The sequence below is a fragment of the Colletes latitarsis genome, chromosome 8 (genome assembly GCF_051014445.1).
Source record: "Colletes latitarsis isolate SP2378_abdomen chromosome 8, iyColLati1, whole genome shotgun sequence".
NCBI classification, from domain to species: domain Eukaryota; kingdom Metazoa; phylum Arthropoda; class Insecta; order Hymenoptera; family Colletidae; genus Colletes; species Colletes latitarsis.
Genome location: NC_135141.1, coordinates 7,120,967 through 7,133,256, shown reverse-complemented (window position 1 = coordinate 7,133,256; position 12,290 = coordinate 7,120,967).

Here is a 12,290-nt window from a genome sequence, read left to right as displayed (position 1 = left end):
CGCATGTATTATAATTCAAGTATAACTACGGTCCAATAAAATACTTTTATTTAACAAAGACTAATAAAATTCTAAATTAAAATGTTGCATAAAATAAAAGTATTTTTTAATTTATTCAAATGCAATTCATTAAATATCTTGAAACAAGAAATATATGACTTAGACCACTTTCATGATTATGGGCACATATCGGAACGATAACGCGCATCCGGCCGCAGCGACTTCGCGCCTAGACGCAAGCTCAGCGCATTCCTGTGCGAGAGAGACAACACGAGCAGCCCCGAGTCCCACTCTGAACCGCTCACTCCGACTGCTGCAAACTCAGCAGCATTCACTGTCTCCGTCTAACGAGACCTCACGCGAAGTGCGCCTTGTTCCCCACGAAAGAAATGGAAACAACAGCCAATTAAGAATAACTGTTTCCAACGCGGAACTCCACGCGGAGTCAAAAACAAAAACTCGATTGGATCCCCAGCTACAAAATTTCGACCAATCGTCGGATGGCCAGCCTCCGGAGTATCAGAGCTGATGTTAAGGGGTTGAGCAAATTAATTTTATATTTAGAATATATTATATTTTACCAGTTCACCGTTCATCACCCATTGTGTTGTGGGTAGAGCCTATGAATATGACAGGACTCAAGACGCTAAAAAGCATCTGCAGGATGAATACGCTCGACGAAATATCTTACGTAAACTACAAAGAAGAGATTAAAGATCTCTTAACATTAAAACGAAATGTGTCGCTAACACGACACACATGTAAAATAAACGTACGGGAGTGCATAAGTATAATGTTTCGCGTCGTATTACAAGTGGGGATAATCGACCCCAAGCATAATTACCTGGGATACATATTATGCCAGACATTTTTGTATTACAGAATCACAGACGAAACATTAGATGATGAAACCGCAGAGAAGAGAACAAGATCGCCGATTTCTCCACTAAATAAAATTTCAACAGTTTACAACATGGTAACGCAAAGAAACAGATATCATGTATACGTCTTCTGTTAGTACAGTGAACGTCTATAATCTACATTTATTTTTTTCCAATCTGTCGTGTAATAAATCTTCTAAAAGAAAAAGAATGGTTGTAAATCTTGACGACACATATGTTTTGACGCGGATAAGATAGGGTGAATCGGGATCTGCTTTAGCAAAGGAAATTTCTGCAATTTCTGCTAATATTTCATTGAATAAACCCCCATTTTCCTGTTAGGTACACTTATTAAATACGTAATGACTCAAGTATCCAATCAAGTTACCCTTTTTGAAAGTATCAAATATTGCTAGTATTATATATTATAAAAAAGATTAAAGATTAAAGAATTTGTGGCAAATCTCCAAGTGATTAGTAATGGGATCTTCAAAATTGACGCTGTGATTAATTTTCAAATGGCCTCTGTGATATTGTGTTATCAAAATGAGTGAAATTGTAGTTCCAGAAATATGGAGCCTAATTAAACTGCATGAATTTAACAAAAATAAAGAACTGTTATTTAAATTTATGCAAGACAAAACCTTAATTAACAAAAATCTCAATTATCCTCAATGTGGAAATCCCATGAAACTGGTAGATGAAAATTGGCGATATAGGAGAACTGTTCCAGCATCTGCCAATGTTTCCAAAAGGAAAAGAACTTGTAATATAAAAATACCAATAAAACATGGAACATGATTTTCAAAAACGAAACTCAGTTAGGAAAAAGTACTAAAATTAACTTACATGTTAGTATGTAATTTTGAGCAATACCATATTATAAGAGAATTGGAACTAAATAAAAATACAGTTTCCCAATGGAGTTATTTTGTGAAACAAGTAATGGTCCATTGGTTACAAATTTCTTGTGAAGTAATTGGAGGATCAGAAAAAACTGACGAAATCGATGAATCGAACTTCGGTCGCAGAAAGTACCACAGAGACCACCGTTTGGAAGGGCAATGAGTGTTTGGAGGTACTGAAAGGGAAAGGGGAAAAATATTGCTGGTCCTTGTTGAAAGCAGGGACAAAGAGTCCCTTCTTTCTATAATTAAGTAATGAGTTCGGCCAGGAACCACAATTGTATCTGCCATTTCGAAGGCATATAATATATTAGAAAATGAAGGGCACAAACACCTTAAACTGAATCATAGTTTACATTTCAAAGATCCCGATACAGATGCCCATACAAATGCCATTGAAAGCACCTGGAGGCATGCAAAGCACTTTTTACCCGAATGTTGTCGATTAGTATTTCTAATTTTATACATTCTTTAATATTTCATTGTAACATATAATATTATAAGTATTTTCTATTGTCAGCAAAAAAGATAACATCATTGGCTATTTGAGCCATTATGTATTTTATAAACACTCCAAAGAAGGAAATGGTGACTTGTTCAATCAATTATTAACAGAAATAGTACAAATTTGTACCAAAATGTACCATAGTTAGATGACGTTAATTAAATTTACTAATAAAAAAAGTTAAACCAAGGCATTGACTGGTAATTTATTATACTGTCTACCTGCGAACACTGTCGAAGTAGGTCTGTGTGGGTGGGTCGGTGGGGGGAGGGGATATTTTCTACTGTTGTTGTACATACTGTCTACCTGACCTACTCCTGCATAACATGTGCATAAAAAAATGACTTCTATGCATACATGTTTAACAAATTAGCATTTGATTACTTGGTATTTATAATTTACATCATGAATACAGTAACGACAGTCATTTGTTGAATTGTTGAATTGTTGAATTTCCGCAAATAATGAAATACATATTAATAATGTACTGAATTAGACGAATCGAATGACGTATAACTCACCCCGATCGGTGAACCATCCGTTTGCTAGGAATGTTCCAATGTCGTTTCTCTTTTTACAGGTAAGGCTTGTAAACATTTGTAAATAGAAACATGAATAACAAAACAAAGAAAATCTCTTTTTACAGGAGAAACTCAGTTCTGTGATTATTCCTAACCTAACCTAATCGTTAGGAATAAGAAATTAAGGAATTTCGAATTAAGGAATTAATAGGATAAGTTCGACTCTTGTGAAATCGTACCAAAATCAAAAGATACAAATATAGCATCCGCGTATCAACAGACCCTTAATAATCAAACTGTGATTAGAAACCACAATAAATGATTTCACCATAAAATACCCCATGTTGTTAACACATTGCATGCGGGAAACGTACTTTTAAGTTTTTCGCAGTCTATCTCTGCAACGCGGGTCACGTAAAAGAAATATCTCGTCCGTGGCATCGTGCGACAGATACCGTGTCGCGGGATGTCTCGTCCTTGGTCGTGAAGCAGTTAAATGATAAAAACTGTTACGTTGGGACTCTATCGGCATTGATAAAGGAAAATATCCCTAGACTTACTTGGTTTATTCTGCTTCCGGGGGCAGCGCGGCGGCCTGGCAAAAGAGCTTCAGGTGGCATTGCCGGCGTGGATCTGTGGCGCCCAGGGTGGGGCTGAACGCCTGTAACCTCACGTCGACAACTTGTTGATCCTGCTCTTGTGTCCACACGATAAAGCTGTTGCCTAGGGAGGACAGCGTCAAGAATGCAGAATGCTGTGTCACCCCAATGAGAAGCAGTACACCACGACAGTGGGTTAACAACTTTAACTTTTGAAACAGATACAGTAATTAGCACGCACAACGCGATCTTTGTTCGGTGCGGTGGTACGCCACAATGCAACACACGCGGCGAACAAACTCGCACTGAAAACACGCCACGATGTTGCACACGCGGCGAAAAAAATCGGAATGACATCACACCACGACGCTACGCGCGCGACGAACAAACTCGGAATGGCAGCACGCCACGATGTTGCGCATGCCACGATGCTACGCACGCGACGAACCAGAGATGTGAGAAGTGCACCGAAAGCACTTTCTCACACTATGCCAGATCACACGTACGTGAGCTCGTGGAGTTTCGGAAAGTCGACAAAAGCAAAATGACGCATGCCCTCTTTCTCGATTCTCCGAAGCTGCCCGAAGTAATTTCAAACCGCCTCGTGGGAGTCGAGAGAGAAAGGCTCACATTTGTCTTCTCGCTCTTGAACAACTAAAATCCGATCTCCTGTCAACGGCATACGATTTGGAATCTCGAGTCGAGATTCTCGACTGCCCAGGCTTTTTTACTTTCTGACCAATGTAGACACACATAAGCAAAGTACCTATAATGAAAAACGAATTTTGTCAAATTGTTTTACGAAAATACACGTTTTAAAACCTTCTGATCATATTTTAATTATTGAAAAAAAAGAAATTTTTTGTATTATTCCTATGTATAAACGTACATATGTATATTATTAATACGATTCAGTATAAATAGCTGAATGAATTTAAATGAAACTTTACATTTAAGTTTTACGTTCTCATTTCAAAGTCCCGTTAGACATTGACTATAATCAGCCCATGGATAATAATGATTATACCTCTTGTTATATAGATGTTCCGATACATAGACGTTATTTATAAAAAAATCTTATAAATGTTTCATACAAATCTTAGGAAGAATTAAATTTTATGTAAAAAAAATCAAATAAACTTTTTCTCTGTCTTCTCTAGGAAAGAAAAAATTAAATGAAATCTTATATAGGGTGTTCGGCCACCCTTGGGAAAAATTTTAATCGGGAATTCTAGAGGCCAAAATAAGATGAAAATCAAGAATACCAATTTTTTGATGGAGACTTTGTTAAAAAGTTATTAACAATTAAATTCAAAAATTTAAAATCGTTCTGGAAAAATTATTTTCGGTTGCAAGAGTCGATTACAATCATTTTTGGTCATTACACATACCCCCGAAATCCTACGCATTTTCGAGAACAAAATTCCTTACCGAATATCTAATTTCAGGCCAAAATCTAATTTCGTTCCCCGAAATTTCATGTGTATCCTTAAAACACCATAATTCCTGAACGGATTGGACGATTTTAATGTTTGACCCCGTAAAATGAGAAAAACCACATAAAAATGGTCCAATTTTCAAACAGCCAATACTCCTACAATAGTGAATATATGTCAATGAAACTTTTTTCTAAAGTAGAGCTTTTGGGTACCTACAAAAAAGTATTAGACAACTTTTCTCTAGGGCGTCAAATAAAATTACTAAAAATCAAAAATTAATTTTTAAGAAAAATCGACCACGTGTAGATGCCTCAATTTTTCCACGAAAAAAAAAAATTTTCAAATCGTTCTGGAAAAATTATTTTCGGTTACGAGGGTCAATTACAATAATTTTTGGTAAATAGACCTACCCTCGAAATCCTACCCACTTTCTAGAAAAAAATTCAGTACGGGCGGAACTTTAAACGTTAATAAGTTTTTAACGAAATCTCCATCAACAAATTGGTATTCTTGATTATTGTCTTATTTTGGCCTCTAAAATCTCCCATTAAAATTTTTCCCGGGGGTGGCCGAACACCCTGTATAAAGACAGGATCCCGATCGCCTTGTGCCAGTCTGAACAGAACAAGACAGTCAGAACGAAGTCCATCAGTCAAAATTGAACCAGTTATTTTAAAATCTGTTAAGATAACGCGCCACGACGGCCGCGAACCCGTAAGATGAGCTAGGGAGTTACGAACCTGAGTTATATACTTCAGGTAAAAAGGGATATAACTGGATAAAACAGTTTTATGACATTACTTGCTAACTCATGTTATTGTTCTAAAATGAAACGATATGTTTTGTACCTTTAAAAATATTCGACTACGTCCTTTTAAAATTTAAAATTCAACCCATACTTTGTATTGAACTGTAAACGGTATCACTTTTCCTTTCTTTCTAAACGGTTTGATGGTGGGGATTTCGTGACTCCTGGCAAAAGAGTTCAGTTGTCGATTGCCCACAAACAAATAAAGTTATCCTTTTAAATTTGATTTTATCGGACCAGTGTGTTTGTGTACAGTGACAATATTTCGTGCCGTTGGGTAGGTTTTTAATAGTTGATTTTTAATTAGTGCAACTAAATTGCATAACAAAAATGGCAGCATTTCAGGAAACCGACAAAAAGTTAAAATATAGATTTCGATTTGTTTGGATGAATGATCCAAATTTAAAGTCATGGCTACGCGAAGTTCCAGAGGACAATAACGTTTTGTATTGTTCTGTTTGTAAAAGAACGTTTAAGTGTCGATCCTCAAATGTCAAGGGGCATTTAGAATCTGCGAGGCATAAATTTTTATTAAGTAAATTAAATCTTGATACAACGGAACGTCCGACGGAGAATGTCACGTCTCAATGTTCTAACATTGAAAAATTTAAACCATGGTTACGTGAAGTCGACGGCGTCCCGTCTTCTTGCTATTGCTCAGTTTATGAGATAAGATTAAAGCCGCGTTTATAATTATAAATTGTCATGCAGATTCTAAATGCCATCGAATAATTTGAATATGCAATCCGAAGGATCAGCTCTGTCGTTCGAGGAACAGCGTCATAGCGCAGAGATTCGGTATGCAGCTTTAATAACTACATTGAATCTCCTATTTAAAGTCGCGCGCCGGATCCTTGACTACTTTCAAACTGTGTCAAAACCGACGGAACAATACATTTTCAATTTTCATTGACGAGGCGACGAACTCGACAAATGAAAAATGGATAACGTTTCTAGTTCATTACGTCGATCCCACGTCTTTGGATGTACGATCAGAATTATTCAAATTAATTAATCTCGACGCGAAAGATTGTAATTCCCAAAACACTGCAAAAATTCTCGACGATAACTTTTTAACTTTAAGGTGTCCTTGTCATTCCTCTGCATTGATAGTGCGCGCAGGGTACAATACTTTTCCAGACGAATGTGAGGAGGTTTTACATCAGGCAGTAGGTTTTATACAGGGTGTTCGGCCACACCTGGGTAGAATTTTAATAGGAGATTCTAGAGGTCAAAATAAGACGAAAATCAAGAATAGCAATTTGTTGATGGAGGCTTCGTTAAGTAGTTATTAACGTTTAAAGTTCTGCCCGTATTGAATTTTTTTCTCGAAAATGCGCAGGATTGCTTAGGTATATCTATTCACCAAAAATGATTGTAATTGACCCCCGGAACTGAAAATAATTTTTCTACAACGATTTGAAATTTCTTTTTTCGCCGAAAAAAGTTTAATACTTTTTTGTAGGTACCCATGAGCTCTACTTCAAAAATAAGTTTCACTGAAATATATGTTGTCATGGGAAGCCGCCGCGTTACATTGTATTACGAGACAAAAGCCGTTAACGGTTCGCCTTGCACATGCCGTGGTTTGCACACGGCCTGGCCTGCACACGTGGACCGATCGCGTTCTAGCTTTTTCGGCGATCGGCAGTTGTCAAGCGAACCGCTACTTAAACGAAGCTTCGCGGCGTGTGACCCCTAGATCGTCTTGAGCTCTCGTAGCGACACGTAATGTATTCTGTTTTGTTATAATAAAGTTATTCTGTTACTGTTATCTGTGGGTATACTTTCCAATGTGGACCACTGCGGATCTCCTATTGTCCTCCTATTAACAATAAGTTATGGGCCCAGAATATCGTGTCTTTCGGAAAGCCCAGATAACGAAATAGGTGTCGGTCACCGCGTGCATTCTCGTTCGAGTTCAGTGTAAGTGATTACGAATATCAAGTGAACAATGGCGAGTCTCGTGAAGATCGAAGCTCTCAACAAGGAGAACTATGACACCTGGAAAATTCAGATGCGTGCATTGCTGATCAAGAACGATGCTTGGTGTTATGTCTGCGGTGAAAAGAAAGCACCAACAGTGACGGCCGACGATCCAGCAACAGAGGCGGCTTTTCGCAAGTGGGTTGAAAACGATGAAAAGGCAATGTCTGATATAATACTCTCGATCAACCCGTCGGAACTGAAGCAAGTGAAGAACTGCAGTACATCGAACGAAGTATGGCAGAAACTTGGGCAAATATATCAGTCACGGGGACCTGCGCGCAAAGCTACGCTGCTGAAGAAATTAACTCTGCAGCGTATGAACGAGGGCGAAGATGTTCGCGAACACCTCAGGAGGTTCTTCGATGCCGTGGATAAGCTTAGCGAAATGGACGTCGAGGTAAACGCAGATTTGTTAGCGATTTTGCTACTATACAGTTTGCCGCACAATTTCGGAAATTTCCGTTGCGCGATTGAGTCACGCGACGAGTTGCCGGCCCCCGATGCTTTGCGAATAAAAATTATCGAAGAAAGCGATGCGCGTAAAAATGAAGCGCACGATATGGTGCCGAATGCCATGATTGCCGGGAAACATGCGAAGTCGAATCACGGTAAGAAAAACTTTAACACAGTGTCAGAAAATACCAGTGATGGTCGATCGCGAGTGAAATGTTTTCGGTGTCGGAAATTTGGTCATATAGCGTCCGAGTGCCGCAAAAGTGGTGGAAACTCGAAACATTCGGCCGGTAGTGCAAATAGTAAGTTTTCGTTATATACTACAGAATTCGGACAAAACTGCGAAGTGGCGCGATCGATATCTGACGCGAGCAGCGAATTATGGTATTTGGATAGCGGTAGTACATCTCATTTGTGCAAAAATTTAAGCCGTTTTGAGAAAATCGACAAACGGCCACGCGGGAAACTGAACCTCGCGAGCAACGCGTCGACCGACATTACCGCGAGTGGGACTGTGCGCGTAGTCGTCGATCAAATGGGTTCGAAAAAGAACCTTACGATGGAAGGAACCTTGCACGTACCGGATCTCCGAACGAACCTATTATCGGTCGGAAAAATCACGGATCGTGGATACAAGGTGCTGTTCACGAAGGATCGAGCGACAGTCATCGATGCAGCGGGCAACGGCCAGCTGATCGCCACTCGCAGGGACGGCCTATACTACATGGAGCAGAAGGGCCTTCCGAATCGAGCCATGGTTACGGACGAGGGTGCGACGAAATCTCAACGCATCGATGCAGTCGAGATGTGGCACCGGCGGCTCGGGCATTTAAATCAACAAGATTTAATGGAGGCGAGACGCAGACGCATCATACCGAGCGGTAATGTTAAAAATTTTAAGCGACCATTGCGTTGCGAGGTCTGCATCGAAAATAAAATGACGCGAGTACTTTTCCCCGAAAAATCGAAACGCGCGACGGACGTTTTAGAAATAATTCATAGCGACGTATGCGGCCCTATGCGAACGCAATCGCGTGGGGGGAATAAATATTTCGTAACTTTTATCGACGATCATGCGATGGTGCGAAATACGATTTGTAAAATCGAAGGATCAGGTTTTCGACGCATTTAGGGACTTCAAAACCTACATCGAAAAGCAGACTGATCGGAAAATTAAAACGCTCCAGTCGGACAACGGGAAAGAGTATGTAAATTCGCGTTTCGACCAATTTCTAAAGGACAACGGTATAAAACGTAGGTTATCAGTCGCGTATAATCCACAGCAAAACGGAGTAGCCGAGCGAAAGAATCGGACAATTATAGAAACAGCGAGATGTCTAATCGCGCAATCCGATTTGCCGCGATCGTTCTGGGTGGAGGCCGTATCGACGGCAAATTACATCCGTAATCGATGCCCGTCGAGAGTATTAGCCGGAAAATCTCCATTTGAAAAACTTTACGGGAAGTTACCTAATGTGAGATATTTTCGCGATTTTGGATACGATGTCTATTTCCTAAACAGCGATCCGAACAAGGGGAAGTTTGCACCGCGATCGTTAAAGGGTACTTTTCTTGGATACGCTGAAAATTCGAAGGGATATAGAACATGGAATAAGGAAGACAAGCGAGTAGAAATTGCGCGCTACGTAAAATTTCTCGAGAGTTACAATGTAAATAAAAAGGAAGTAGGCATTAATTCTAATTTAGAAAACGTCTCTTCCGAAGATGTCCCAGCGGATAATATAGATTGTGAGAAACGGGAAAACAACGCGATTTTTGACGTTGATCTATCTTATCGACGCGATGCTATCGATAACGGGGACGACGCGGGCGAATCAAGCGATGGCTCAAGCGAGTCAAACGCGAACGGTAATAATCGCGAAGATGTACAGTCTCGGAGAGGTAAAGGCCGACCGAGGAAAATACTTACAGGCATGAGGGGAAGACCCCGAAAAGAGTATAGCACTGTACAAGTTGGAAATACCGCGGTAGAAGCCTTAATAACCGAGATTTCTTTAGAGCGAGCCATCGCAGGCCCGGATACGGACGAATGGCATCAGGCCATTGCCACCGAGTTAGGATCGATATTAAAAAACGATACCTGGAAAATCGTCGAGCGTCCAAAGAATGCTAAGGTAATCGGAAGTCGTATCGTACTACGAAATAAATATAAGCCGAACGGTGAAATCGACCGTCGGTAAGCGAGGATAGTAGCGCGCGGATTCTCTCAACGTTACGGGATTGACTTTTGCGAAACTTTTGCCCCGGTTGCGCGTTTGGAATCAGTTAGAATTATGGCTGTTCTTGCAGCCGAATATGATATGAAAATTCATCAAATAGACGTGACATCAGCATATTTAAATGGTAATCTCGACGAAGAGATTTTTATGGAGGTTCCCCGTCACGTTGAGAAAGCCTTAGATATTTTAGCTGAAACCGGAAAAGATAGTGGTGTAAAAGCAAAAGCTATCGCAATGCGGCGTAGTCTAAGAAACGGAAACAAAGTTTGTTCATTGCGAAAAGCTTTATACGGATTAAAACAGGCCGGTCGTAGTTGGCATTGTCGTTTAGATAAAGAATTAAAAGAATTTGGATTAATTCCGAGCAAGGCCGATCCTTGTGTTTATTATCGCGGGCAAGCGGAAGATATTTTGATAGTTCTCGTTTACGTGGACGATATCTTAATAGTTTCCCGCGATCTCGAAAAGATAAACAACTTCAAGTCTCATATTAGAAACATTTTCGAAATCAGGGATCTAAGCGACGTAAAATGCTGTCTAGGAATAGAATTTAACCGTTCCGAACAAGCGATAGAGATGCACCAGCGAGGTTATATAGAAGACCTACTGGAACGTTTTGGTATGTCAAATTGTAAACCGGTATCGACTCCGTTAGACTTAAGTAGAAAGCTGCGAAAAGAAACTGAAAATTCGGGCGAAGATCATAAAGATTTGCCGTTTCGCGAACTATTAGGTTCACTTATGTACCTGGCAGTTGCTTGTTACGAGCGCGAGCGCGAGATCCTGGATTCGGTCGAGGGCAAAACTCGACCGGTGGTTTTAGGTATGGTTAGGAAAGAGACAGGAGTTCCGGACGAACCAGGGGCTCTATACCCTGGGAGCCGTAGGAGTAGGTTACGTGGACGAACCAGGGGCTCTATACCCTGGGAGCCACGGGGTTAAATTTATAAGGAGAAATGTATGGTTTCACGGACGAACCAGGGGCTCTATACCCTGGGAGCCGCTAGAAAGGAGTAGACGAACCAGAGGCTTTATACCCTGGGAGCCACGTAGGTTTTTAGGAAGTTTTAGGATCTTTGCTCTATCGTAATGGTATACCTCGAGCGGTAAAGGTGTACCGGGTCCGTGAGATACTCCCCCGTCTTACCGTTAATATGGTTCAGGGTTGTATTGATTGAATAATGCAAATCAGTGTAACTACTAGTATATATTCTGTTAGGTGCTCAAGTACAAAAGGTGTATTAACAAAACCAGTACTATCGCTAGGTTGCCTCGACGGCGAGAGTTTTAAATCGGCTTTTACGCGGCGCGTTCGCGGGAGCTACTACTCGGTTTAGACGATTGAAACTCACGGTTAAGACCACTAAGGTAGGATGTTGCTCGAAGGGGATTATAGCCCGATCTTGCTTTGAGTATCAAAGTGACGTCGTCTCGAGAGTTTTATGAAAACTGAGCTCCACGAGTAGGAAAATGCGGCCCTTATATACTGGAAAATTACTGGGTACAGTGGCGGGGCATTACCATATAAGGCAATGAAACTGGGCCGGGTGTGCACATACGGCATGAGTCAACCCCGTTCGAGGGGTTGGGCGCTAGATAATCGGGCCAACGCCCAAGTCACCAAACGTTTCAGTCCCATACATGAATGATATGTAACATGCTACTAGACCCGACATAGCCCACGCGGTTGGCGCGCTAAGCCAATTTAACAATTGTTTCAACAAAACTCATTGGGTTGAAGCGAAGCGTGTTTTGCGTTATTTAAAGGGTACCTCCGACGTAGGCCTTAGATACGAAGCCAGCGGCGCGCCAATAAATGGATACGCAGACGCCGACTGGGGAAACTGTACGGAGGATCGAAAATCCTTCACGGGATATTGTTTTAATCTCGCAGGTGCCGCGATTTCTTGGGTATCCAAGAAACAAAAAACAGTTGCTCTCTCCTCCGTT